Genomic DNA, 24,123 nt, shown 5'->3' with positions numbered 1-24,123 from the left:
AATTTGAAGCTAAATAGATAAAGTTTTAAGAATATCAGCTTTGTGAATTTTCTTATGGGTTTAAAAGTATAATTTCATGCCAAAGTTTGGTCAATGGAACAATTTTTCTTTCTCTCACACAATTTTTCCTCCTCTCCCCCAATCCACCAAAGACCTGAATTTCAAGTATTTTTTTCCTATTGACTTGCTGGCAGAAATGAACACAGAAACCAGTAAATTATTAAGTGAAGTTGCAGAAAACATCTTGCTCTTTTGGTATAGCATATCAAAGAAAAAAATCTGGGATCCTGAAATTCATGCAGCAGAAGGCAAAGTTGTCTTTGTAAACTATAGTTGTGTGTAGGTGTATTTGATAGAGTTGTTTGTTTATAATTTCATAAAATAGAGAACAGCACTTGGACTATACCTCTAAGGTTAATCTCAAAACCTCACCAGTTCTTTCAGGGTTCTCAAGCAAGAAAAAAATCCCTTTGCCCATGTTGCTTCCACACCATGCAGCTGATCTTTGATGACACAGAGTAACATTTTACCAATCTCAATAACACCTGGTAAGTGACTCCTGTTGATAGTAACACTGTGTTTTAATGAACAAATAAATGCATATCTACCCTTCTTGGCAAGAATCTCCAGCTATTGAGGCAAAGCACCAGCTCTCCCTATGTTACTTGGGCTAATTGACTCTTTGGATGAAGTTAAATCACACTTATCCCCAGTGGGATGTATGTTTGCCAGTAATCAATAGCTCAACAAGATCCACAAGGCAGGTAATTAAGTGGAAAGTAATTAATACCCATCAAAGGTTTTATTAACTGTTTGCCATTCCTTCACTCAAAAGTCCTACTGTACTGTAAATAAGGAAGAAAGAGCCAAAAGGAGAAGGCATGTGGGAGCTAGCTTTGTTTTGTAGGAAGCCGAATAATTACAACTCTTTTTCCCTTGGGTTAATCCCATTTTGAGGATTTGAACTACTCTTCAAGTTATCATTTTATTGGTTCATTATCTTTATTCCATTTTTGCAAGCACTCAAGTAAAAACAGAATATCAAATAAGTGCACTATTATAGAAAAACTGTTTTATTCTGATATTATGAGAAATGAGGACAAAATAAGATGCCGCAAGTATTAAGGACTTGTGTGTTGAAGAAATGAAGGTTAAGATTTGGAAAAAGGAATTCCACTTAAAAGAAAAGAGAAAGTGATTGTCTTGGTGAATGGAATGCTCTAGATGTCTTTATTTTTTGTGTGACTATCTTAGATTCTTCAGTGCATATTCATTATTAGAAAATACTTTATTTTAATTTTTATTGAAAATTAATTTTGCTTAGAAATCTCAATTATGTCAAGAAGGATTTCACATTGTAAGCTATCCTCTTTTTACATCTGCCTCTTGTGCCAACATCATTTGGAGTACACATTCAGAGGACAAGAGCCTTGTTCTAGTGCTTTTTCTTCTCGTTCATCTTTTTATCTGGGAAATGAATAGAGTCTGTTCCCAAAGCTGCCCTAACTATAGGTAGAGCTCTTGAATAAGGTGGGAAAATGTCATCAGAAGGACAATAAGAGGACACAAAACACAATTAAACCACAGGGGAGGCAGTACTTCATTTACTTGGAAATTGCTCACTTATTGTTCTAGTAAGATTTGTAATCTTAAGGCATGGATTATTATATTTTTAAGCTCATTCAGTTTTAGTTTAAAAAATGCAGTGGTATATGTTAATGATAGGGATGTGGAGAAGTGATTGTTCCTAATTAGATCTTTGTTACCAAACCTCTCTAATATCACAGGAGCATTCCTTTCTTGAACTTATTGAGCCCCCAGACAATTTTTCTTGGAAGTAATAAAGTCACGTGTTAAGGATTACAAAGGCTACTGAACATGTAAATACTTGGCGAAGTATTACCCATGTATTTTACTCAATTAAAGCAATTCTGTGCTTATAGAATTTTTGTAATATCAAACTAAAAATTATTTTAAATATGACACTGTTCTAATTGTGAATCTGAGAACACAATGGAAATGGACACAATTTTTCTTGACGGAAAAATAAGAATGTCTGTCTGTGTAAAGTTGCCGTAGAAAGACAGCTAAACCTGCAGATGCTTTGAATACTCTCTAGTTGTTCTATGCGTTCATTTTATGCTCAGAAAAATATATGCTATTAAACTTAATGTTATTTCTATTACTATTATCCAAATGTTCTTATATACATGAATAAATTGATTGATCTATGTCTAAATTATATGTAAATGAGTAATATGATCATGTTACTTGTTGTTTTATAAGGCAGAGTTTTTTCCTTTTTTGCTTGATTTCTGCTCTTGAACCCCCATAGTACTCACCTATTATCTTAGTGTATATACACGTATATATACAATTACACATTAATACACGTTATACATACAAATTCATAGAGACATATGTACAATGTGGAACTCAGAGTTCTGTGATCTCACAAAGCAATGGTGTGTGAAACACCCCAGAACCCTTCTGTAACCTCAAAGAGCCATCTTACCTGCCCCCTCCCATATTATGAAAAAGACCCACTTTTTTTTCTGAGTCCTTTTTTTCTAAGACCCACTTTTTTTTTTCTAAGACCTACATTTTTTTTCTAAGTCCTTCCTCAGGACTTAGAAATCTGTCTTTCACCTTTTATGACTTTATTGTTTTTCTTTTTATAAAACTAGGACTCCCTTTTTTTCTGTTCTTTTTTTGTTATTTTTTCAAGATGTCCTTCGTTAATGAACATTCTCCCTATTGCAATAGCCTGAATAATAAAATCAAAATTGTGCAATGCATTTTGCTGTTCACAATATACATTCCACACATACACATACATCCACACACATAGAAACACATTTTTTATTTTATAAAAAATGAAGCCATATTACACATCTCTATCGCAGCAGTACTTCATGCAAATTCTCTCAATAAAGCTTATTTGTAATAGCTGTAAAATTCTATGGTTTGAGTATACCATAATGTATCTTCCTATTGATGGGCACTCATTTTGCTTTCAAGTTTTGCTACCATAAACAATGTATAAATATATAATCTTTTATGTCTAAAAGAGGATATTAGATTACTTAAAAACTGAAACACTTCACATTTCCAATATTTAACAGGACCGCTTTTTTATCATCCCCCCAAAAAAGGTGTTAATTTTACCAGTCTGATGAGTATCTACATTAACATTTACTATTCCACTGTCTTTTTAAAGAGAACGTGATTATTTCAAGGGACTCTTGCTCAGGAAGATAAAAGCTACAAATGACTTTACTTTTTATTCTGAGAACTTTCTAATTCATCAGCTTTTCAGTAGAAATCATCACATGCCAGTTTACACCCCAAGGCTCTTTGAAGATTTTGCCTCAAAACACCTTGCTTTAGCCAATACTCCAAAACCTTTATTTCATTATTTTTCTCCAGCCCTAATGAAGTCCCTGCATTGACAGACCTGTCTGAAGCCAGACTTCAAAACCTCAGCAATATCCTGACTGAGGTCTCCTCTCTCTGAGACATTAGTAGGCTCTGTGAAGCGAGTGCTGCCCTCTTACCGCATGGCTCTGTCCTGTTTACTGGTTGTGCAGGTATAATTTGGGAAGCCAGAATTCACAGGAGAAACTTCAAACCTTCTACCTATGGGAAATTAAGATAAACTATTTTGCAGATGAAGGGACAGATGAATTCTGTCTAAAGGACAAAATTTAAATGACTTTGCCCTACATCAGTTAAATAATGCATGGTATAAGTGTGTAAAGGAAAACGTTTTAAAATTTCAGCTTTTGTCACTAATATGTTTCAATCCTTCGATATACAGAGATAAGCATTGTATTAGAGTAGAGTATATGGTCCATTCTCTAGCTATAATTTTATTAACTCTGATATTGTAAGCAAAAGAGCTGAAATGTTTTTAATTGGACACACATCTTATAGCTTCCCAGGTGCCATCTGTACTCTACAGCAGGGGAAAATAAGTTTAGGGGATTTCCTTATCATTGGAATACAAAAAGAAATATCACAGGAAAAATGGAAGAGATTCTACAGGTTTCTTTTTATGTATTTTCTCTTTTACTTTTCACCCAAAACACCCAAGAAGGAGCTGTGATTACAATCATTGCACGAATGGAAAAAACTGAAGCTCTGGGAATCTAAGTAACTGGCTGCCGCTCCCACAGCGAAGGAGTGACAAAACTAGAATTAGGAGCTAGACCTAACTGCTTCTCTAGAGTTTGTCATTGTCCACTAAACTCTGTGTACTCCAGCAGAGAAATCTGATACCTTTGTTAGGACCATAAAACTCTGTCAAACAGAAACTTTAAGGGAGAAAATATTAGTGTTATTGATGGTTAAAAAGCCTCTGCTTTAATTCCAGAACCAGAATTTCTGTAAGAAGTCGGAGATAAAATACAGGCATATGAGGCCTGGAGCATTTCACTCAGAGGAAAATTGCTCCCTCTTTTACCTTCTGCATTTCCATAGAGGAAGGCTGTGAACGGGTCAGTTGTTGACTGGCCAAGAACCTCAAGTTGTGCTGGATCTGCATGTAAATTTGCTTTTAGCAGCATGAAACTCAAGCAATTTGACAAATGAATAGGAAACCCAACCACAGGGAAAAGGAAGTTCAGCCGAACGGTTGAAAGAACCGTTCTTAAAGGCTTCAAGAAACTTTAAGAGTGTGAGCCCGGACTATGGAATTTTTAAACATCTTTAAGACAATTAGATACTAACTGAACGTGCCAATTTCTGTTAATATTACAGGAAACATATTGGTAGGATGCTAGGCCACTACTGAAAAGGTAACGTTATCCTAAAAATAATTTAGATTCTGGATCAACTGATTCATGTGCCATAACCATGACAACATTGTTCCAGCTGCTATTTTTTCGCACGCATAGTACTCTGCCTCCATAATTTATTCTTTTCATAAATCTTCCAGGGGTGGCATTATTAACCCCACATTTCACATAAGAAAACCGAGGGTTAGAAAGATGAAGAAATTTCCCCAAGCTCACAGAGCTGGTAAGTGACAGAACCTAGATTGAAATTGAGGCCTCTAACCATTAAGCTAAAGTCTAAAAAGAAGTAAATTTTACTGTATGAATTTCGACAGTTTTAAGTATTGCAAGTAAATCCGATGACCAATATCCCAACATCAGAATTCTGATAGGTAGGAGATAAAAAGATACCTACTACCCTGGACTAATTGCAAGCAATTATAAGTACAAAGGGCATATTCCACTAAGCTACCGGTGTTACACTCTACATGGTGTTAAAACAGGAACATGATTCCTAACACACCCCAGCATGGGTGCCACTCTATAATTACACTGTTAGCAGCTCTGTAATGAGTACTTTCTTTTTACTCCTCCAATCAATACAAATGCCTATCAACGTAAAATAGCCACGCAGCTTTCTACAGTCTAAAGAGTAAAAAGCAATCCAGGATGACAGAGTATCTATAATATATTTAAGCATATTGCTTCTTTTTAAAAATGCATTACTGGTATTATTTCGCATGTATTGAGGATGGTAAGCATGCGGGAATAATTAGAACAATGGACACCTCAGATGGAAAACATAGATGGCTGGCTGTACTGATAATAAAAGGTGCTGTCGGAGGCAAATCACACCCAATTACGACACAAATAGGAAACATTATTAATGCTTAATTCTGACTGTGTCAAGAATCACTCTGCTTTCGTTCATTGCTGATAACATCATTGCCTTGACCTTATTGCAAAATTAATGGTAGGCATTATATTATGTTATATTCATCATAGCATATTGAAAATTTGTGTGTGTGTATTTGTAGCCTTTGTAATTTTTCTCTTTGTACTAACATATCGCTTAGTTGTAACTTTGTTCAATGCTCTTTTAAAAATGCAAAGCCTCAGAGAAAAACCAGAGAAAAACTCTTTTCGCAACATTCAAAACTATTTAAGACCAGCTTAATTTAAATTGCCATGACCTGTAATGACTCTTGTGAGCTGGGTCCTCGTTTGGTTTCTTGTTTTTTAACTGTATATACTTTGTGATACATAGCTAAAGACAATACTATAGGAAGTAAGGATTTTTTGTAACTCATTTAACCTCTTTTTACTAAAAATCGATGGTAATTTTTAAGTAGTGTAACTAGAAACCTTTATCTGAATCTTCCCTGGCAACTGTTTTGGGTCCTTCTCTTCTGGCCTTACACCATCTCTCTATGCCTGGATATATGGCTCCTGCTGCAAGACCCTTATTCAGTCTTAGTTCATGCTTGACAAGTTCCTGGAAGGACAGTCTTTTGATGTTGAGTCTTCTTTTGTTAATGTTAGGAATGCCTATGTAATGATGACCTGTATTCATTGTAGTGACTTGTGGTTTTTGGTTTTTTTTTTTGGTTGGTTGGTTGGTTTCTCCTTTGGCATATGAAAGGGGTCATATTATCTTTGGATGCAACAAAACTCTTCCTGTTTGAACAAAACAAAATAAAAATTGATCTTCTATTATAGCTGTGCCTTCTGGGTTACACCATGAATGTTCTTCATGCAATAGACACTTGGTGTATTGCTTAATGTGTTATAGGTAATTATGTGTGAACATGTAAATGATACATTTAATTCAGTTCAGCAAATAAACATTGAGTATTTAGTACAAGCCATGCCTATGTAAACTGCCAATAATCCACAACATCAACACAACCCATAAACGGATCCACCAAGGACTCATATCCATGATGACTCATACTATAGAAGAATCCTGGAAAAGGTAATGATGCAATGTAAGAGTGCACAAGGATCCTCCCACCCATCTTCTGAGAGAAGAGAGATCGGCACTTTGCTCTTCTGACAATAATTTTACCTCTCCAAGCATTACACTTTTCACAGTCAGGATAGAGAATAAACAAAATCTAATCAACCTTCTTATCTCTACTGAGCTATCTTCCCTATTGAGTAACATGATACTTCATGGCTCTCTACCAAAAGGTACTATATAAATATTGTCAGCTAATGCTAAAAAGAAGAGAGTTATGAGTGGCTGGTAAAGAGCCTCAGGGCTGAGCCTTCTCTGAGGACAGAGTGAAGTGAAGAAACAGTGCCTTCCATTTTGCCTCAGTATTTGTTCAACTGCCTAAACTCTCAGCAATGATAGAATAAAAAATATATGAGTATAGATGGGAAGGAAAAAAGACTATATCAAGGACTACCTACATCTTTTAGGCCAGTGACATACACTATAAGCTATAATCTTGCCAGTTCCTTCTTTCCGTCATCAACTCACCAAAATTTAGTATCCACTCCAAAAACTCATGAAAATAATAGGAATTCATTATGATTTTCCATCTCAATGACAGATCAATTCCTAAATTCATAGAGACAATAAAATTGTTACACTTTACTATAACTTGCATTTTGCAACTTGACTATAGTTTTCTTTTCTGGCCCTATAGTATACATTGTTTCTTCAAAATTGGTCAAATTTTTTATGTGCAGGATTATGCACATGTAGGCTAACTTGCTACTTTTTTAAAAAGTTTTGCTTTGAACCTGAAATGCCTTCCTCCACATCTCTCCAAATCAAGAATGACAGATACTTGATATATATGCTGATTATCTGCCTTCCCCAACTATGTTAGACATTACTAATTAATTATTGCATGCATTTTTATTGAGTCTCAGAATTCTCAACACAGCTCCACTCCAGCACCACAATCAATCAGCGTTGGCCTAGGAAATTAAAGCATCTTTGCTATCCCTGACCTAGATCATCACAGAAAGTATATTTTGAGGTTCATTCATTACATTCTTGTCAGAGTTATGTATCCATTTGCTTGTTACGTCTGTGTGAAATAGTGCTTTTCTGACTTTGGTTTGACATTTTGGTGTGTTACTTTTAAATATTTTATTCAGTCTTGAACCAAATTATTAATCAAATGTATCTCAGTATTAATAACTGTCCATTGATTTGTCCTCACTGATTTCAGAATATGTCTAATATTCCTCTGCCATTGGGATATGAAGAATTAGTCATTTCCACTTTCATTGTGAAAAAGGGTATGGGCCCTGAAGTCAGGCAGCCTGTATTATCCAGCCTTGCTTTAGTTTCCTTATCTGAAAATGTGGATAACTTGAGCATCAATCTCTTACAGCTGCTGTAAGGATCCAATGAGTTAATGCATTCCAACCACTTAGAACAGTGCCTACCACATTGTATGTGTCCAATATATGCTAGCAACTAGTCGTACTTGTAATACTGGTCGTTATTGTTGACTGAGGCTGGGTAGGTTGACTCTATTTTATCTGCACATTCTCAGTGTGTAAGATATGGTCTCTTATATAATTAACTTTACACTTGTTACTCAAGCTTCACAATTATATAAGTGGGGACACATTAACAACAATGGCATAAATTATACTGGCTCTTTTGCTCATTAGCTTCCTGAGGGCCATATCTCTCTGATAGTGCTCTCAAGTGGTCCAAAGTGTCTTCAAGGAGTGTCTTTCCAGACTTCCTTGTTGTGCTGTCATGTCCACCTCTTTTTCTGTCTCCCATCAAGTATCACAGTCTTGGTCTTTGCTCTGCTCAGTCCTGTGGTCAAGTTCTATCCCTATCCAACAGAACTTTCTGTATTTATGAAAATTCTTTATATCTATACTGTCCAGTATGGTAACCATTAGCTCCAAGGACTTGTTGAGCACACATATGCCTAGTGTGAATAAGGGGCCGAGTTTTAAATTTTATTTGAATTATTTTAAATTTAAATAGCCAAAAGTTGCTAAGGGTCACTTAATTGGACAGGAATAGAACTTTCAAGCATCAGTTATGCCATGCTCTGCATGGATAAGAAGAAGACATCCATCTTCCTATTTTGTGATCACATAGTCCTTTGGATCCTTATACAGTCCTTTGTTCACCTTGTGCCTCACGATGGGCTCTTTGAGAAGATCTCCTTCAGTTTCTGCTTGTAGCTTCTTCTTCTCTAGGTCACAGATATGACCACATTGGAAGACACAGAGAACACACTTTAATTATGTTTCTGGGTGCATCCCTCTATCTCCCCCACTCCAACCTGGTGTTCTCTTACTATTTTCTTCTTTTCCACATCCAGTCTAACAAAAGAGTCTCCTTCAAATTAGTTCAAGCACACTGACTCCTCCAGGAGCACATAACAATTTGATAGCTATTACATACATAAAATAACCCATATATCTCACATATGACATAAAAACATTCATATTTACTGTGGTTAAATCTATTAGCATCAAGGAGTAGGCTAACAGAAATTTTCCTGTTTCTTCTCCCCTCTTGGTTAACCTCACCTCCTTGTCTACCAACACCCAGGACATTGTTCTAACATGAAAGGACTCAGTCCATAAGGCACATCTTTGTCTTTGCACTTCTAATTATACCCAGTGTCTGAAATACTTGAAAATGCACATTTATAACCCTGTGATAACTTAACTACATACTTCCTCAAACTTCATTGCCTTTACACATCTGGGTGTGGACATAATCTGCCTCCTATTTCACAAACGGCTTTTTCAAAAGTTTCAAAAGTTTACACTAACTTATACTCACACCAGCATTTATAAGCCTGTGCTTGTTTTCTTATAGTCTCACAAAAAGTCCACATTTATAAAATAATTTTTCTCTTTCCCAATATGCTAGGAGAAAAGTAATCTCTCATATATTAAACGGCATCTGATCCACCTTCAAGATTTTAATTTCAGAAACCCTCTTTCCTGAGAAACTGTTATATTTCTGCTTTCCTCACTTTATTTTATGACATGCTATTTTGGATTATAATTACTTATATATATTACTTACCTTCTTTAACATATTGTAAGCATCTTGAGAAGAAAAATGTGTCATTTATTTTCTGTTCACCTACATGCCTTATGCATAGAAAGTGGTATTTTGACATATCTGAAATAAATCACCATGTTGGATAATTATATAAACATATAGCTTTCTGTATTCTTTGAATGCCATTCTGGGACTGATTTATTTGCATGATCGGTCCCTAACAAAACATCTTGCTCCTAGTTATTGTAAAATAAAGCTATGTTATTTGATCACACACCTGAGCTTTACCAGTGGTGATATTTGTGAAAAAGTTTATTCTCTCAGAGCTTCATTTCATATTTTTATGAGGAGAGAATCTTTCCAGCCTTGTTGTAAAGTGATAATAATGAAAAGCATCTAGTAAAGAGATACAACTACTATTCTATTTATTCGTCTCTGGTATATAATGTCCCTTTTCTGAAAGCATTTGAGTAATTAAATACATTTAATGTAAGAGAGATTACTTTTCTCCTAGCATAATGGGAAAAAGTAAAAATTATTTTATAAATGTGTACTTTTTGTGAGACTATAAGAAAACAGGCACAGGCTTATAAGTGCTGGTGTGAGTATAAGTTAGTGTAAACTTTTGAACCTTTTGAAAAAGCCATTTGGCAATGAGAGAAAGGAAAAGAAAAACGAAAAAGAAGAAAGAAGGGAGAAGGTGGAAAAGGGAAATCAGAGAAAAGAAGAAAGAAAGAGAGGGCAAAAAAAGATTGGGAGAATAGAGGAAAATGGAAAAGAAAAGAAAAAGTGTTGGACTTAGTAAAGAAAATAGAAAGAGAAAAAAAGAGAAAAGTGCAAAACAGACTCAATGCCTTAGACAGGCATGATGCCTGTGGATGGAGAAATGAGTGAGACCTGAGATCCTGAGCACCACACCTGGACTCAGCAGTTTCCTCCCCATCCCCCAGGCCCCCATGTGCTTCTGGTCCATTCTTTCCCCCAGTCAATCTCTAGCCCTGATCCCCAGGAGAGGAGAATGTGCAGCTGCTCTTCAACAGAGCCTCTGTTCTGGGTTTTGTTTTCCCTGACCAAATTTCATAGTTTTTATATTCTTTTGATGGTTATTTGTGAAATGTAGGATCAATAGAAATTTGAGAGCCAACTTAATGAACACCAGAAAACAAAACAGAAATAATGTCTACTATTTTCTCATTTGAAGCTGCCAAAACATTGAAAAATGGCATATATCAAACACATGGCAGTGCAGGGGAGAAGCAATAGTATGGGAGCTTTGAAGCCTATATCTCCATATAATATGGGAATACAGTCATCCTCAGTATCAATGGGGGGTTGATTTCAGGACCCTTGAAGATACCAAAATCCATGGATGCTCAAGTCCCTGATAGAAAATGGTGTAGTACTTGCATATAACCTATTAACATCCTCCCAAACACTGCAAATTGTCTCTAGATTACCTATAATACCTAACTCAATTTAAATTATATGTATGGAAACAGTTGCTGTAGTGTGTTGTTTAGAGAATAATGACAAGAAAAATAATCTGTACATGTTCAGTACAGAAGTAACCATCTTCTTTTTTTCTAAATATTTTCTTTTTTTTTTTCCTTTGGAGACGGAGTCTCACTCTGTCACCCAGGCTGGAGTGTAGTGGCGCGGTCTCGGCTCACTGCAACCTCGGCCTCCTGAGTTCAAGCAATTCTCCTGCCTCAGCCTCCCAAGCTCCCAAGTAGCTGGAACTACAGGCACATGTCACCACACCCTGCTAATTTCCTGTATTTGTAGTAGAGATGGAATTTCAGCATGTTGGCCAGGCTGGTCTCAAACTCCTGACCTCAGGTGATCCGCCCACCTTGACCTCCCAAAGTGCTGGGATTACGGGCGTGAGCCACCGCACCCTGCATTTTCTAAATATTTTCTAACCATAGTTGGTTGAGTACACCAATGTGGAACCCACAGATATGGAGGGCTGATTATAAATGCTTTTAAAAAATGAATTAATTATTTTGTTAAATTGTTAAATTTTACTGTACTACATTAAAGCAAACAGATATAAATGAATTTATATATGTACACATATATACAATGTATGTGTCTATATTTATGCAGTGATCAAAAATTTAAAATATAATTTAGAAACATTTGGTAAATAAATAATGTTAATTAAGCAGTGGAATGTATATCAAAAATAATGTAACTTTTTATTAATTGTTTAGCATTATTATCAAAATTTCTAAGTTCTTAGCATTGTGCTATGCAAAACAACTAAGATGATTGCACATCATCTGAAATTCAAAAGTATGTTTTAAAAAATTAAGTGCATATGAGAAGACATGGGAATAAAGAAATGAAAAATGAAAGAAATAGGGCAAAATTCTGGGAACAATGCTTACAAAATCCACAAGTTAAGTTTATTTTAATATTTTTAAGCATGCAAATACAAGGAGAACTCATAGAACTCCCCCTCCAGTCTAAGTAATATTGGTCAAAAACGCTAACTTTTTGAAGCATTCTAGAGGCAGTCAAGTAAGCATGCTTATATCAATGCTTTAGAAAATATGAGCTAAGACCCTTATTGAGTCAAATCAATTTAATATATTGAGGCATTTTTAATAGAATGAAGGAGACGATAACAAAAAAATAGAAAAAAATATAAAATCGGAAAGTAAAGATAACGTCAGTGTATTATTCAAGGCAGGGTACTATTTCAAGACTGTCTCTGAAATATACATGTAGGGAGACAGATACAATATGTATTTTTATTGTGATTAGCTGCCAAATGTTTTGATAGCCTCTGTCTTTTACAATATGAGTGAAAAACAACTTGCATAACACCAAAAAGGGGATGTTCTGCTGTGAAAGTGTTGCAAATGGTGACCTTTCTGCTAGTACAAATGACAAAGCACTTCACAAATAATACCCTACACTCAGAATAATCAATATGAAGTGATGATGTAGGGGGAAAAGGAGGACAGGCAAGAGCAGTGAGGAGTGGTTGGCAGTGATAAAGAGCCACTTCAATCTAACAAAGAAAAAAATTCGGCTATTAGATTAGCTGCTGTCCACAACTAGTGGTTTCTTCTCCACTTCCACATCCCATAAACTCGTTTTTCAAATGTGTGAGTTCTTGGACAATACTGATTTTGACATTTCCCATAATATAGAATGGCTCAAAAATCATTACAATCAACAATCATTACAATCAACTGTGTGAAATGGCTGGAAGATGCTTAAATGCCTTTAGTGCCAGCTTCTCACTCACTGAAGCAGACCTCAGACCATCTCTAGCTGCTGATTAAGCCATTACTTGATGCATTGTAGCTGGGACTCTGATTTACTAGGAAAAGGAGTAAAACGAAAAAAGGTAAAAGTTGTACGTTTTAATATGAACTAAATGTTTCCCTCCATTTTTCTATATTCTGTAACTCTACACCAACAATATTTTGCTTCTGATTATGCTGACAGGGTATTTTATGAATTAAACATTCAGGTACATTTTTGTATGCATTGTGATTGGCTTCTCAATCTTAAGGGATAACTAGATCTGAGAAAATTTCTCACACATGTGTATGACTTACACATTTATTATGGAAATAAGTTATATGTTAATTTGAAAGGAGGTCCAGAGAGTCTGCGCCATTTAATGGAAGTAGACCTAAGATGTGACTCAGTAGTATCTGGGATTCTCAGCCAGCCACTAAATATCTGTGTAAAATGAACACATTCCTTCACCCCTCTGGGTTTAGTTTTCTCATCTGTAAAGTGACTAAATGTTAATGAGGTGAATATATCAGAGATGGCTTTGATTCTAAAACTTCTATTTCTAAAACTGTACAATAAATATAAAAATGCTTACCAAATAATCTATGTGTTTCTCTAAATTTCCTGGCCTCCTTCAGATTCAGGTTAAGACTACCTGACCAGTTCTTTCCAAAGGGCTGTGAGCAGTAAAGAGGTATGTCATCTTTAGGCTGAGATACCCCAAATCAGGTTTGATTTAGGATTGCCAGATTTAGCAAATAAAAATACTAGACAACAGCTATATTTGAATTTTAGATAAACAACAAATATTCTTAGTATAAGCAAGCATGTGCCATGCAATATTTGGGACATAATTATAGTAAAAATTATTCCTGGTTAATCTGAAATTCAAATTTGACTGGGCCTCCTGTTTTTTCTGGTAATCTTACTTTGAATTTTCTAAATTTCTCATCCCTTGCTGCAACTACTCTAGAAGATACTTGTTGAGCTGAAAGCATCACTACTTGTAAGATGATGGGATTCCTTGAAAAGCTAGGAAGAAGATAACAGCCTTGGAGAATCCCCCCAACCATCATGAGAATTTTCGAGGGGGAAAAAAAAGACTTTGTTGGGTTAAGCACTTGCAATTATAAGGTGTATGTGTTGCTGCAATATAGCCTGACATTACCCTGACCAATAGCCTGCCAATGTTTTATAGTATGTTGGTGAAATGCCATTTGACATAATAAATAGAAATTGTATGAGTTCAAAGACATTTTTAATGATCTATCTAAATAATAGTATTCATATTCCTCATCGGGCATAAACTTGTCTGATGAGAACATGAAATCAGACAGACTAAGAATACTTTGAGAAATTTCTTTTTTTATATTCCTCAAATTGAACGAATTGGTGTTAGTGAGATAAGGAGCAGTACACCAGATCCAAAGTAGCCTGATGCCAACACTAAAGGAGGTTGTTTTCCCCCCAGATAATTTCTGCTCCAACAAAGGGACCTGCCACTCAAAATAATTCAAGCTGTCCCTCTACATTTCCCTGGGAGTGGGACAGCCATGGAATGTACCAGTTTATTAAGTGAGAGATTCATATTTTAACCTACCTTTCAGAGATTCATATTTTAATCTACCCTGTTCATCTAGAACAGAGTTGGAAAACTTAAATACCTTCAAGAGAGAATAGAGGTAATATAAATGAGTAAAACATTTCAGGAGTTTGAGACAGCAGGAAAAGTGAGAGGGGTATTCTCAGAACAAAAAGCAGCCATGTGATATAATTCCAACCAACTGACCAGTGGGAATGTAAGCCCAGTGTTGCCAGAGAGTCCCATTATTCAACGGAAGCCAGAAATCCAAAGGTCATGTATGAAATCAGCTAACTTCATATGTTGAGTATCACTTGCTTCTTTGTTTTAGCACTAGCCACAATTCTACCAACTGGAAAAAATATGCCAGTAGGCTGCCAGTTAGTTGCAATTTCTTATTAGTTTTTAGCTGTTAAAAACTAGAATAATTCCGGGAAAACCATGATTCAAGAGAGAAAGCAAATAAAAATCAAATGTTTTCAAGACACTAATAGGGAAGAGAATCTCTAAAGAAATACCTTTAAGGAAAATTCATAGTAGTAGAAAACTATATTACATTTCTTCCATAACTGAAGATACTCAATATATTATTTGAGCAGAGTCTACTTACAGAATTCTACTTGAAGAATGACTGAGGACATTCATGAGAAAAAAAAACTGATCTTAATGGAAGAAAAAAATCAATCAAGCCTGACCCATAACAGCTCTATATAAAACCAACCAGAATCTGCCATCTTTACCTCCAGTTTCTCTTTGACTCCACTCCAGCCACAATGACCTACTTGCTGTTTCTTAAACATAGGAAGCCTACTTCCTTTCTATTTGTCATTGCCTCTGTTGGGATTGCCTTCCCCAGGTATCACAGGTGTGAGCCTCTTCACTTCACTTCATGCCTTTATCCAAAAGCCACCTTGTCAGTAGGACCAGCTGTGGCTACAGTATCTAAACTTTCAACTGGACCCTCTCCCTTCACAGACCCCAATCCTATTACCTGATCCTTTAGCACTCAATTTTAGAGTCGTGTAACATTCTTTTTAGAGTCATAATGATAAAATTTTCTTATCTTTTCTCTCTTATATCTTCTCTTTTTTCCCTATTAACAAGGGATACTATTTTCTGGCTGATATCTCCAACTTATTTTCCAGCCTTGCTATGGATTTCTTTTTATTTTTTTTAAAGTTCCAACTGCATATTTATTGATTCTAAATGTTCCTTCTCTAAAAATAGCATTCTATGTTATTTCAAGAATACACTATCTTATTCTCTGAGAATATTAATTGTAATGTTTTTAATGTTTCAATATTTTATTTTCTTGCTTGCATTTGTGTTTTTTCTGGAAATTCATTTTATCTGCTTGCTTGTTTGACTGTCTGTTTGGTCTCAGTCTTTTATGTTAGAGGTCTCCTACAAATACCTGCCTATACTTAACTGCCTGCTGATGTATAAACTTGAGGCTCTGGAAAGCATAATTAAATTCTCTGTTTTCTCAGACTTGATTTGTCACCTTGTGAACTTCATTGCATGGGATCTGACTGAGCAATTTCATTCTAAGCACCCATTTGGTGGGATGGTCAGCTTCCTGCAGAGGAATCTTCCAATTTTCTGTGTGGGAGGTACAAGCTTAGCTGCAAGGTCCTGAGTCAAGCATAGGAGGCAGGTGGCAAGGATCTTGACATAGTGTAGGTGGTTTCTTCCTTATCGTGGCTTCCTTTCCACTTGTTCAGGCTTCTGCTATTGTTGGCATCAGATGGAAGGCAAGGCAATTGCCCAACTGCAGAAAAAGTGGGCAAAGAGATGTGGTCTACTTGCTTCTGACTCAGACTGTTATCTGATCATTGCATTGTACAAAAGGACTCAAAAAGATTATGGAAAATCGGATTTAAAGATAAAAATAAAAATAGATACTTTACATCTGAACATAAGCTCTATCAAACTCAAGACACTTTTGTTAAGTAATGATACCAGCCATTTAGTTCGTCTCTAAAGAACTGAATGTCCTGGGAATTTAATTATGTCAACACAGTCTTTTTTTACATTATTTACTGCAGAAAAATGGGCACATTTTTAAGACTTTTTAGGATTAAAAAAAACAAAAAGAAGTCAGAAGGAGCTATGTCAGGATTGTAAGGTGGATGGCTAATGATTTCCCTTCAAAACGCTCACAAAATTTCCTTCATTTGATGAAAAGAATGAGCTGGAGCATTGCTGTAGTGGAGAAGAACTCTGTGGTTAAGGTTTCTCGGGCATTTTTCTGCTAAAGTTTTGGCTAACCTTTCCAAAACACTCTCATAACAAGCAGATGTTACCATTCTTTGGCCCTTCAGAAAGTCAAAAGGCAAAATGCCTTGAACATCCCAAAAAACTGTTGCCATGACCTTTGCTCTTGACAGGTCTGCTTTTGCTTTGACTAGGCCACTTCCACCTCTTGGTAGCTATTGCTTTGGCTGTGCCTTGTCTTCAGGATTATACTGGTTAAGCCATGTTTCATCTCCTGTTATGTTTCTTCAAAGAAATACTTCAGGATCTTTATTTTACTTGTTTAAAATATCCATTGAAAGCTTTGCTTTTGTCTGTAGCTGATGTGGGCACAACAGTTTTGGCACCCATTGAGGAGAAAGTTTGCTCAACTTTAATTAATTTTTTAGTCAGAATTGTGTAAGCTGAACCGTTTAAGATGTATATGGTATTGGCTATTGTTTCTGCTGTTATTCACCGGTCCTCTTCAATTAGGGCATCGAAAAAGATGAATTTTTTCCTCACAAATTAATGTAGATGGTCTGCTGCTGCAGGCTTCATCTTCAACACTGTCTCAGCCCATCTTAAAGTGAGTTCTCCATTTGTAAACTGCCCATTTATTTGGGACGTTGTCCTCATAAACTTTTCATAAAGCATTAATGAAGTCACCATTCTTCCACACAACCTTCACCATAAATTTCATGTTTGTTCTTGCTTCAGTATTAGCAGAATTCATGTTGTTCTGATAGCAGCCTTTTTCAAATTGATGCCTTATAGTGCTTAGTGCCTCAAACTAGATTATGTTCGGACATGGTATAACAGCATGAGCTTAGTTTGGTGCAAAAAATTTTTGAAACTCATGCATAGTTTTTTTCATAATACACATTTTCCATGGACTTTTGAAGACCACTTGGGGACACAACCAAACCATATAAGCTTGTTTCATCAGGTTTGTTGAAAATCAAACAGTTGTAGGTGTGCAGAATTATTTCTGGGTTTCCTATTGTATTCTATTGTCTGGGTGTCTGTTTTTGTATCAGTAGCATGCTGTTTTTGTTACTGTAACCACATAGTGGTTTGAAGTCAGGTAGCACAATGCCTCCAGCTTTGTTCTTTTTGCTTAGGTTTTCCTTGGCTGTTTGGGCTCTTTTTTGGTACCACATGAATATTAAAATAGTTTTTCCAGTTCTTTAAAGAATTGCAATGGTAGTTTAATAGGAATAGCACTGAATCTTGTATTAGTCCATCTTTACAGTGCTGATAAAGACATACCCAAGACTGGGTAATTTGTAAAGAAAAAGAGGTTTAACGGACTTACAGTTCCATGTGGCTGGAAGGCCTCACAATCATGGTGGAAGATGAAAGGCGCTTCTTACATGGCGGTGGCAAGAGAGAATGAGAACCAAGCAAAAGGAGTTTCCCCTTATAAAACCATCATATCTCCTGAAACTTATTAACTACCATGAGAACAGTATGGGGGAAACTTCCCCCATGATTCAATTATCTCCCACTGCATCCCTCCCACAACATGTAGGAATTATGGGAGCTACAATTCAAGGTGAGATTTGGGTGGGGCCGCAACCAAACCCTATCAAATCTATAAATTGCTTTTGGCTGTGTAGCCATTTTAATAATATTGAATTTTCCTATCCATGAGCATGGAATATTTTTCCATTTATTTGTGTTATCTCTGATTTCTTTGAGAAGTGTTTCATAGTTCTGCTTTCAGAGATCTTTTACTTCACTGGTAGCTGTGTGCATAGGTGTTTTATTTTATTAGTGGCAATTGTGAAAGGGATTGCATTTCTGATTTGATTCTTGTCTCGACTGTTGGTGGCGTATAGGAATATTAGTGATTTTTACACATGGACTTTGCTGAAGTTATCAGTTTAAGGAGCTTTGGGGCAGAGACTATGGGGATTTCTAGATATAGAATCATGTTGTCTGCAAACAGGAATAATCTGACTTCCTCTCTTCCTAGTTAGATGCTGTTTATTTCTTTCTCTTGCCTGATTGAGCTGGCCAGGACTTTCAATCCTATGTTGAATAGGAGTGGTAAGAGAAGGCATTCTTGTCTTGTGCCACTTTTCAAGAGGAGTGCTTCCAGTTTTTACCCATTCAGTGTGATGTTGCCTGTGGGTTTGTCATAGATGACTGTTATTATTTTGAGGTATTGTTCCTTCAACACCTAGTTTATTGAGAGTTTTTAACTTGAAGGGGCGTTTAATTTTATCAAAGCTTTTTCTGCATCTATTAAGGTAATCATGGTTTTTGTCTTTAGTTCTGCTTATGTGATTTATCACATTTATTGATTTGTGTATGTTGAACCAATCTTGCATTCCAGGAATAAAGCCTACTCGATTGTGGCAGATACACTTTTTGATGTGCTGCTGGATTTGGTTTGCCAGTATTTTGTTGAAGATTTTTGTATTGATGTTTATCAAGGATATTGGCCTGAAGTTTTCTCTTTTTGTTGGGTCTCTGCCAGGTTTTGGTGTTAGGATGATGCTGGCCTCATAGAATGAGTTAGGGAGGAGTCTCTCCTCCTCAATTTTTTCGAATAGTTTCAGCAAGACTGGTACGAGCTCTTCTTTGTATATCTGGTAGAATTCAGCTGTGAATCTGTCTGGTCTTGGATTTTTTTTGTTGGTAGGCTATTTATTATTGATTCAAATTTCAGAACTCATTATTGATCTGTTTAGAGATTCAATTTCTTCCTAATTCAGTCTTGGGAAGGTGTGTGTGTCCAGTAATTTATCCATTTCTTCTATGTTTTTTAGTTAATGTGATAGAAGTGATCATAATATTCTCGATGGTTGTTTGTATTTCTGTAGGGTAGGTGTTAATATCCCACTTGTCATTTCTGATTGTTTATTTGAATCCTCTCTCTTTTCTCCTTTATTAATCTAGCTAGAAGTCTATCTATTTTATTAATTTTTTCAAAAAAAACCCAAAAGCTCCTGGATTAGTTGAGCTTTTGAATGGTTTTTTTGTGTCTCAATCTCCTTCAGTTCAACTCTGATTTTAGTTATTTCTTGTCTTCTGCTAGCTTTGGGATTGGTTTGTTCTTGGTTCTCTAGTTCTTTCATTTGTGATGTTAGGGGTTTTTTTTATTATTTATTTATTTATTTATTTATTTTGAGATGGAGTCTCGCTCTGTCACCCAGGCTGGAGTGCAGTGGCTCGATCTCCACTCACTGCAAGCTCCGCCTCCTGGGTTCACGCCATTCTCCTGCCTCAGCCTCCTGAGTAGCTGGGACTACAGGTGCCCGCCACCATGCCTGGCTAATTTTTTGTATTTTTAGTAGAGACGAGGTTTCACCATGTTAGCCAGGATGGTCTTTATCTCCTGATCTTGTGATCCACCCGCCTTGGCCTCCCAAAGTGCTGGGATTACAGGCGTCAGCCACCGCACCCGGCTGATGTTAGGTTTTTAAATTAAGATCTTTCTAACTTTTTGATGTGGGCATTTAGTGCTATAAATTTCCCTCCTAACACTGCCTTAGCTGTGTCTCAGAGATTCTAGTGTGTTGTATCTTTGTTCTCATTAGTTTGATTTCTGCCTTAATTTCATTATTTACCCAAAAATCATTAAGGAATAGGTTATTCAATTTCTATATAATTGTATGGTTTTAAGTGTATTTCTTGGTCTTGATTTCTTTTCTTTTTTTTTTTTTTTTTTTTTGAGACAGAGTCTTCTTGCTCTCTTGCCCAGGCTGGAGGGCAGTGGCATGATCTCGGCTCACTGCAAGCTCCGCCTCCCAGGTTCACGCCATTCTCCTGCCTCAGCTTCCCAAGTAGCTGGGACTACAGGCGCCCGCCACCACGCCTGGCTAATTTTTTGTATTTTTAGTAGAGATAGGGTTTCACCATGTTAAGCAGGATGGTCTCAATCTCCTGACCTCATGACCCACCCACCTCAGCCTCCCAAAGTGCTTGGATTACAGGTGTGAGCCACCGCGCCCATCATCTTGATTTCTAATTTGTTTGCACTGTGGTCTAAGAGACTGTTTTTTTATTATTGTAGTTCTATTTTATTTGCTGAAAAGTGTTTACTTTTGGTTATGTGATTGATTTCAGAGTATATGCCATGTGGCAATGAGAATTTATATTCTGTTCTCTTTGAGTGGAGAGTTCTCTAGATGTCTGTCAAGTCCATTTGACCCTGTGTTGAGTTTAGGTCCTGAATATCTTTGTTAAGTTTCTGACTTGATTATCAGTCTAATATTGTCAGTGAGGTGATAAAGTCTCCCACTATTATTGTGTAGGAGTCTAAATCTCTTTGAAGGTCTCTAAGAACTTTCCTTATGAAACTGGGTGCTCCTGTATTGGGTGCATGTATGTTTAGGATAGTTAGATCTTCTTGTGGAATTAAACCCTTTTCAATTACGTAATGTCCATTCTTTGTCTTTTTTTATCTTTGTTTATTTAAAGTGTGTTTTGTCTGAAACTAGGATTGCAATCCCTCTTTTTTCTGTTTTCAATTTGCTTGGTAGATTTTTCCCCATTCCTTTATTTTAAGCCAATATGTGCCATTGCATTTGAGATGGGTCTCTGGAATACAGCCTTTCAATAGATCTTGGTTCTTTATGCGGCTTGCCACTCTCTGCTTTTCAATTGGGACATTGAGCCCATTTACATTCAAGGTTAGTATTGAGATGTGTGGATTTGATCTTATCAGCATGATGTTAGCTGGCTCTTTTTCAGACTTATTTATGTGTTTGCTTTATAGTGTCACTGGTCTGTGTACTTCAGTGTGTTTTTGTACTGGTTGTTAATAGTCTTTCTGTTCCATATTTAGTGTTTCCTTCAGGAGCTCTTGTAAGGCGAGTCAGGTAGTCATAAATTCCTTTAGCATTTGCTTCTCTGAAAAAGATCTTATTTCTCCTTTGCTTATGAAGCTTAGTTTGGCCGGATATGAAATTATTGGTTGGAATTTCTTTTCTTTAGGAATGTTGAATATTGGCCTCCAATTTCTTCTGGCTTGTAGGGTTTCTGCTAAGAGGTCTGCTATTAGTCTGATGGGCTTCCCTTTGTAGGTGACCTGACCTTTCTCTCTAGCTGCATTTAACATTTTTTATTTCATTTCAACATTGGAGAATCTGATAATTATGTGTCTTGAGGATGATCTTCTTTTGCAGTATTATACTGGGGTTTTCCGCCTTTCCTGAATTTGAATGTTGGCCTGTCTTGCTAGGTTGTGAAAGTTCTCATGGACAATATCTTGAAGTGCATTTTCCAAGTTGGTTCCATTCTCCCCATCTCTTTCAGGGACACCAGTGAGTCATAGATTTGGTCTCTTTACATAATTCCATATTTCTTGAAGTTTTTGTTCATTCCTTTTTCATTCTGTTTTTCTGTATTCTTGTCTGCCTGTCTTATTTCAGAAAGCCAGTCTTCAAGCTCTGAGAGTCTATTCTTCACTTGGTATATTTTTCTTTTAATTTGCAATTTGCATTGTAAAATTCTTATAGTGTGTTTTTCAGCTCTATCAGGTTGGTTTATGGTATTTTTTCTATGCTGAGTATTTTTTTCTGTCAGCTCCTGCATTGTTTTATCATGATTTGTAGCTTCCTCGTATAGGGTTTTAATGTTCTCCTATAGCTCAAGGATCTTTGTTACTATCCATATTCTGAATTCTATTTCTGTAGTTTCAGCCATCTCAACCCAGTCAGAACCCTTGCTATAGAGGTGATGCAGTCATTTGGAAGAAAGAAGGCACTCTGGCTTTTTAAGTTCTCAGGGTTCTTGCACTGATTCTTTCTCATTGTTTTGGGCTTATCTTCCTTCAATTTTTTAGGTTGCTGGCGTTTGGATTTTTTTTTCTCTTATCCTATTTGATAACCTTGAGTGTTTGATTCTGGTATAAGGTGGATTCAGCTGACTGGCTTCATTTCTAGAAGATTTTAGGGAGCCAACACTCAGCTCCTAACTCCTGGACTGTGTGCTTTAAATCTGGGAGACTTGTACTGGGCTGTAACTTTGTTCTCTGTCTCCTGGAGGTCAGGAATCTACTGCACTGGGGATGCTGAGGTTCTCACAGACTGCTTCTCATCACACTCCCATGGGTGGTGTCAGCCAAAAGGTTTTGTGATGTGGTAAGTGGGATCCGTCCTCATTTGTGCATGCCAGCAGCAGTGATAGAGGCAGCTGCAGTAGACTGCTAGCAGGTGCTGGAGTACCTACCTTCCTGCAGGTGTTCACCACAGTAATAGAGTCAATGCAGCTGAAAGGGAGTGGGGTTGGGGGCTGATGGTGACTGTGTGGGTGGTCAGGCTGGAGGTGGTGTTGGCTTAGGGCAAGAAACTGGGAAGTGCAGGTGTGGGTGCCTTCTCTGTGCCCCGCAAGCAGGAGTGATCCAGGGTGTGGTTTCAACCAAGCAAAAATATTTCCATATTTCAGCTGCAGAGCCAGCATCAATATGGGACAGTGTTAGCCATTTGGGAGAAGTTGGTTTTGGTGAGTAAAGACAGAATTTGTCCTTTTTTGATTTTTCCTGCAGGACTCACCCGCCAGAAGGGACTCTTAGAGAGAAAGTAGGAATGGGGGTGATAGGATATTCAGATAAGCAAAGGGAGAATCCAGGGATAAGCCTCCTTGGGAGGTTAAAAAAAACTTCAGACACTGCATGAGATTCACTGTGATTAGAAACATTATTAACTGAACAGGTATTTGAAAGATCTGCATTCCGGAACAGATTTTATTTTAACTTATTTTTCAGCTGAGGTTGTAGTTTAGAGTGGGGAACTTGGTGGGATGAAGAGGCTAGCTATCATCTTGTTGGCAGCTTTAAGCCCACACATTTCTCACATAGTGAGTATGTTGAGACTGTGAAGCAGATCACATTAAGTTGCCCAGAGTTGAATGCTGTTTTATTTTAATAGCAATATATTTCATTTCATGTCTGTAACTTGTATATAAAAATTTGTGAATTTCAAAGATAGTATTTCTTAAAATGTTTAAGAAAAAAGTAATTAATCTAAAGAAAATACACTGTAACCAATAGTATTTGTAGTATACAATTATAGTAAAAAATAAAAATTTTTTTTGAGACAAAGTCTTGCTGTGTCACCCAGGCTGGAGTGCAGTGGCACAATCTAGGCTCACTGCAACCTCTGTCTGCTGGGTTCAAGGGATTCTCTTGCCTCAGCCTCCTGAGTAGCCTGGATTACAGGTGTGCACCACCACACCTGGCTTTTTTTTTTTTTTTTTTTGTATTCTTAGTAGAGATGGGGTTTTACCATGTTGGTCAG

The 24,123-nt window shown here is 36.6% G+C and overlaps 1 long non-coding RNA gene across 1 annotated transcript in view; it reads left to right on the top strand.

The window, feature by feature from the left end:
- The first annotated feature begins 22,227 nt into the window (after window positions 1–22,227).
- The window catches only part of LOC117981709 (uncharacterized), a 40,671-nt gene continuing 38,775 nt past the window's right edge, over window positions 22,228–24,123 (top strand). Inside the window, exon 1 of the long non-coding RNA XR_004673328.2 lies at window positions 22,228–22,968. This is a non-coding gene — a long non-coding RNA (uncharacterized LOC117981709). The remainder of the gene's footprint in view (window positions 22,969–24,123) is intronic.

The sequence above is a fragment of the Pan paniscus genome, chromosome 11 (assembly GCF_029289425.2).
Source record: "Pan paniscus chromosome 11, NHGRI_mPanPan1-v2.0_pri, whole genome shotgun sequence".
Taxonomy (NCBI): domain Eukaryota; kingdom Metazoa; phylum Chordata; class Mammalia; order Primates; family Hominidae; genus Pan; species Pan paniscus.
The sequence above is the reverse complement of the archived record's forward strand: the minus strand, read 5'-3'. Positions and strand labels throughout refer to the sequence as shown.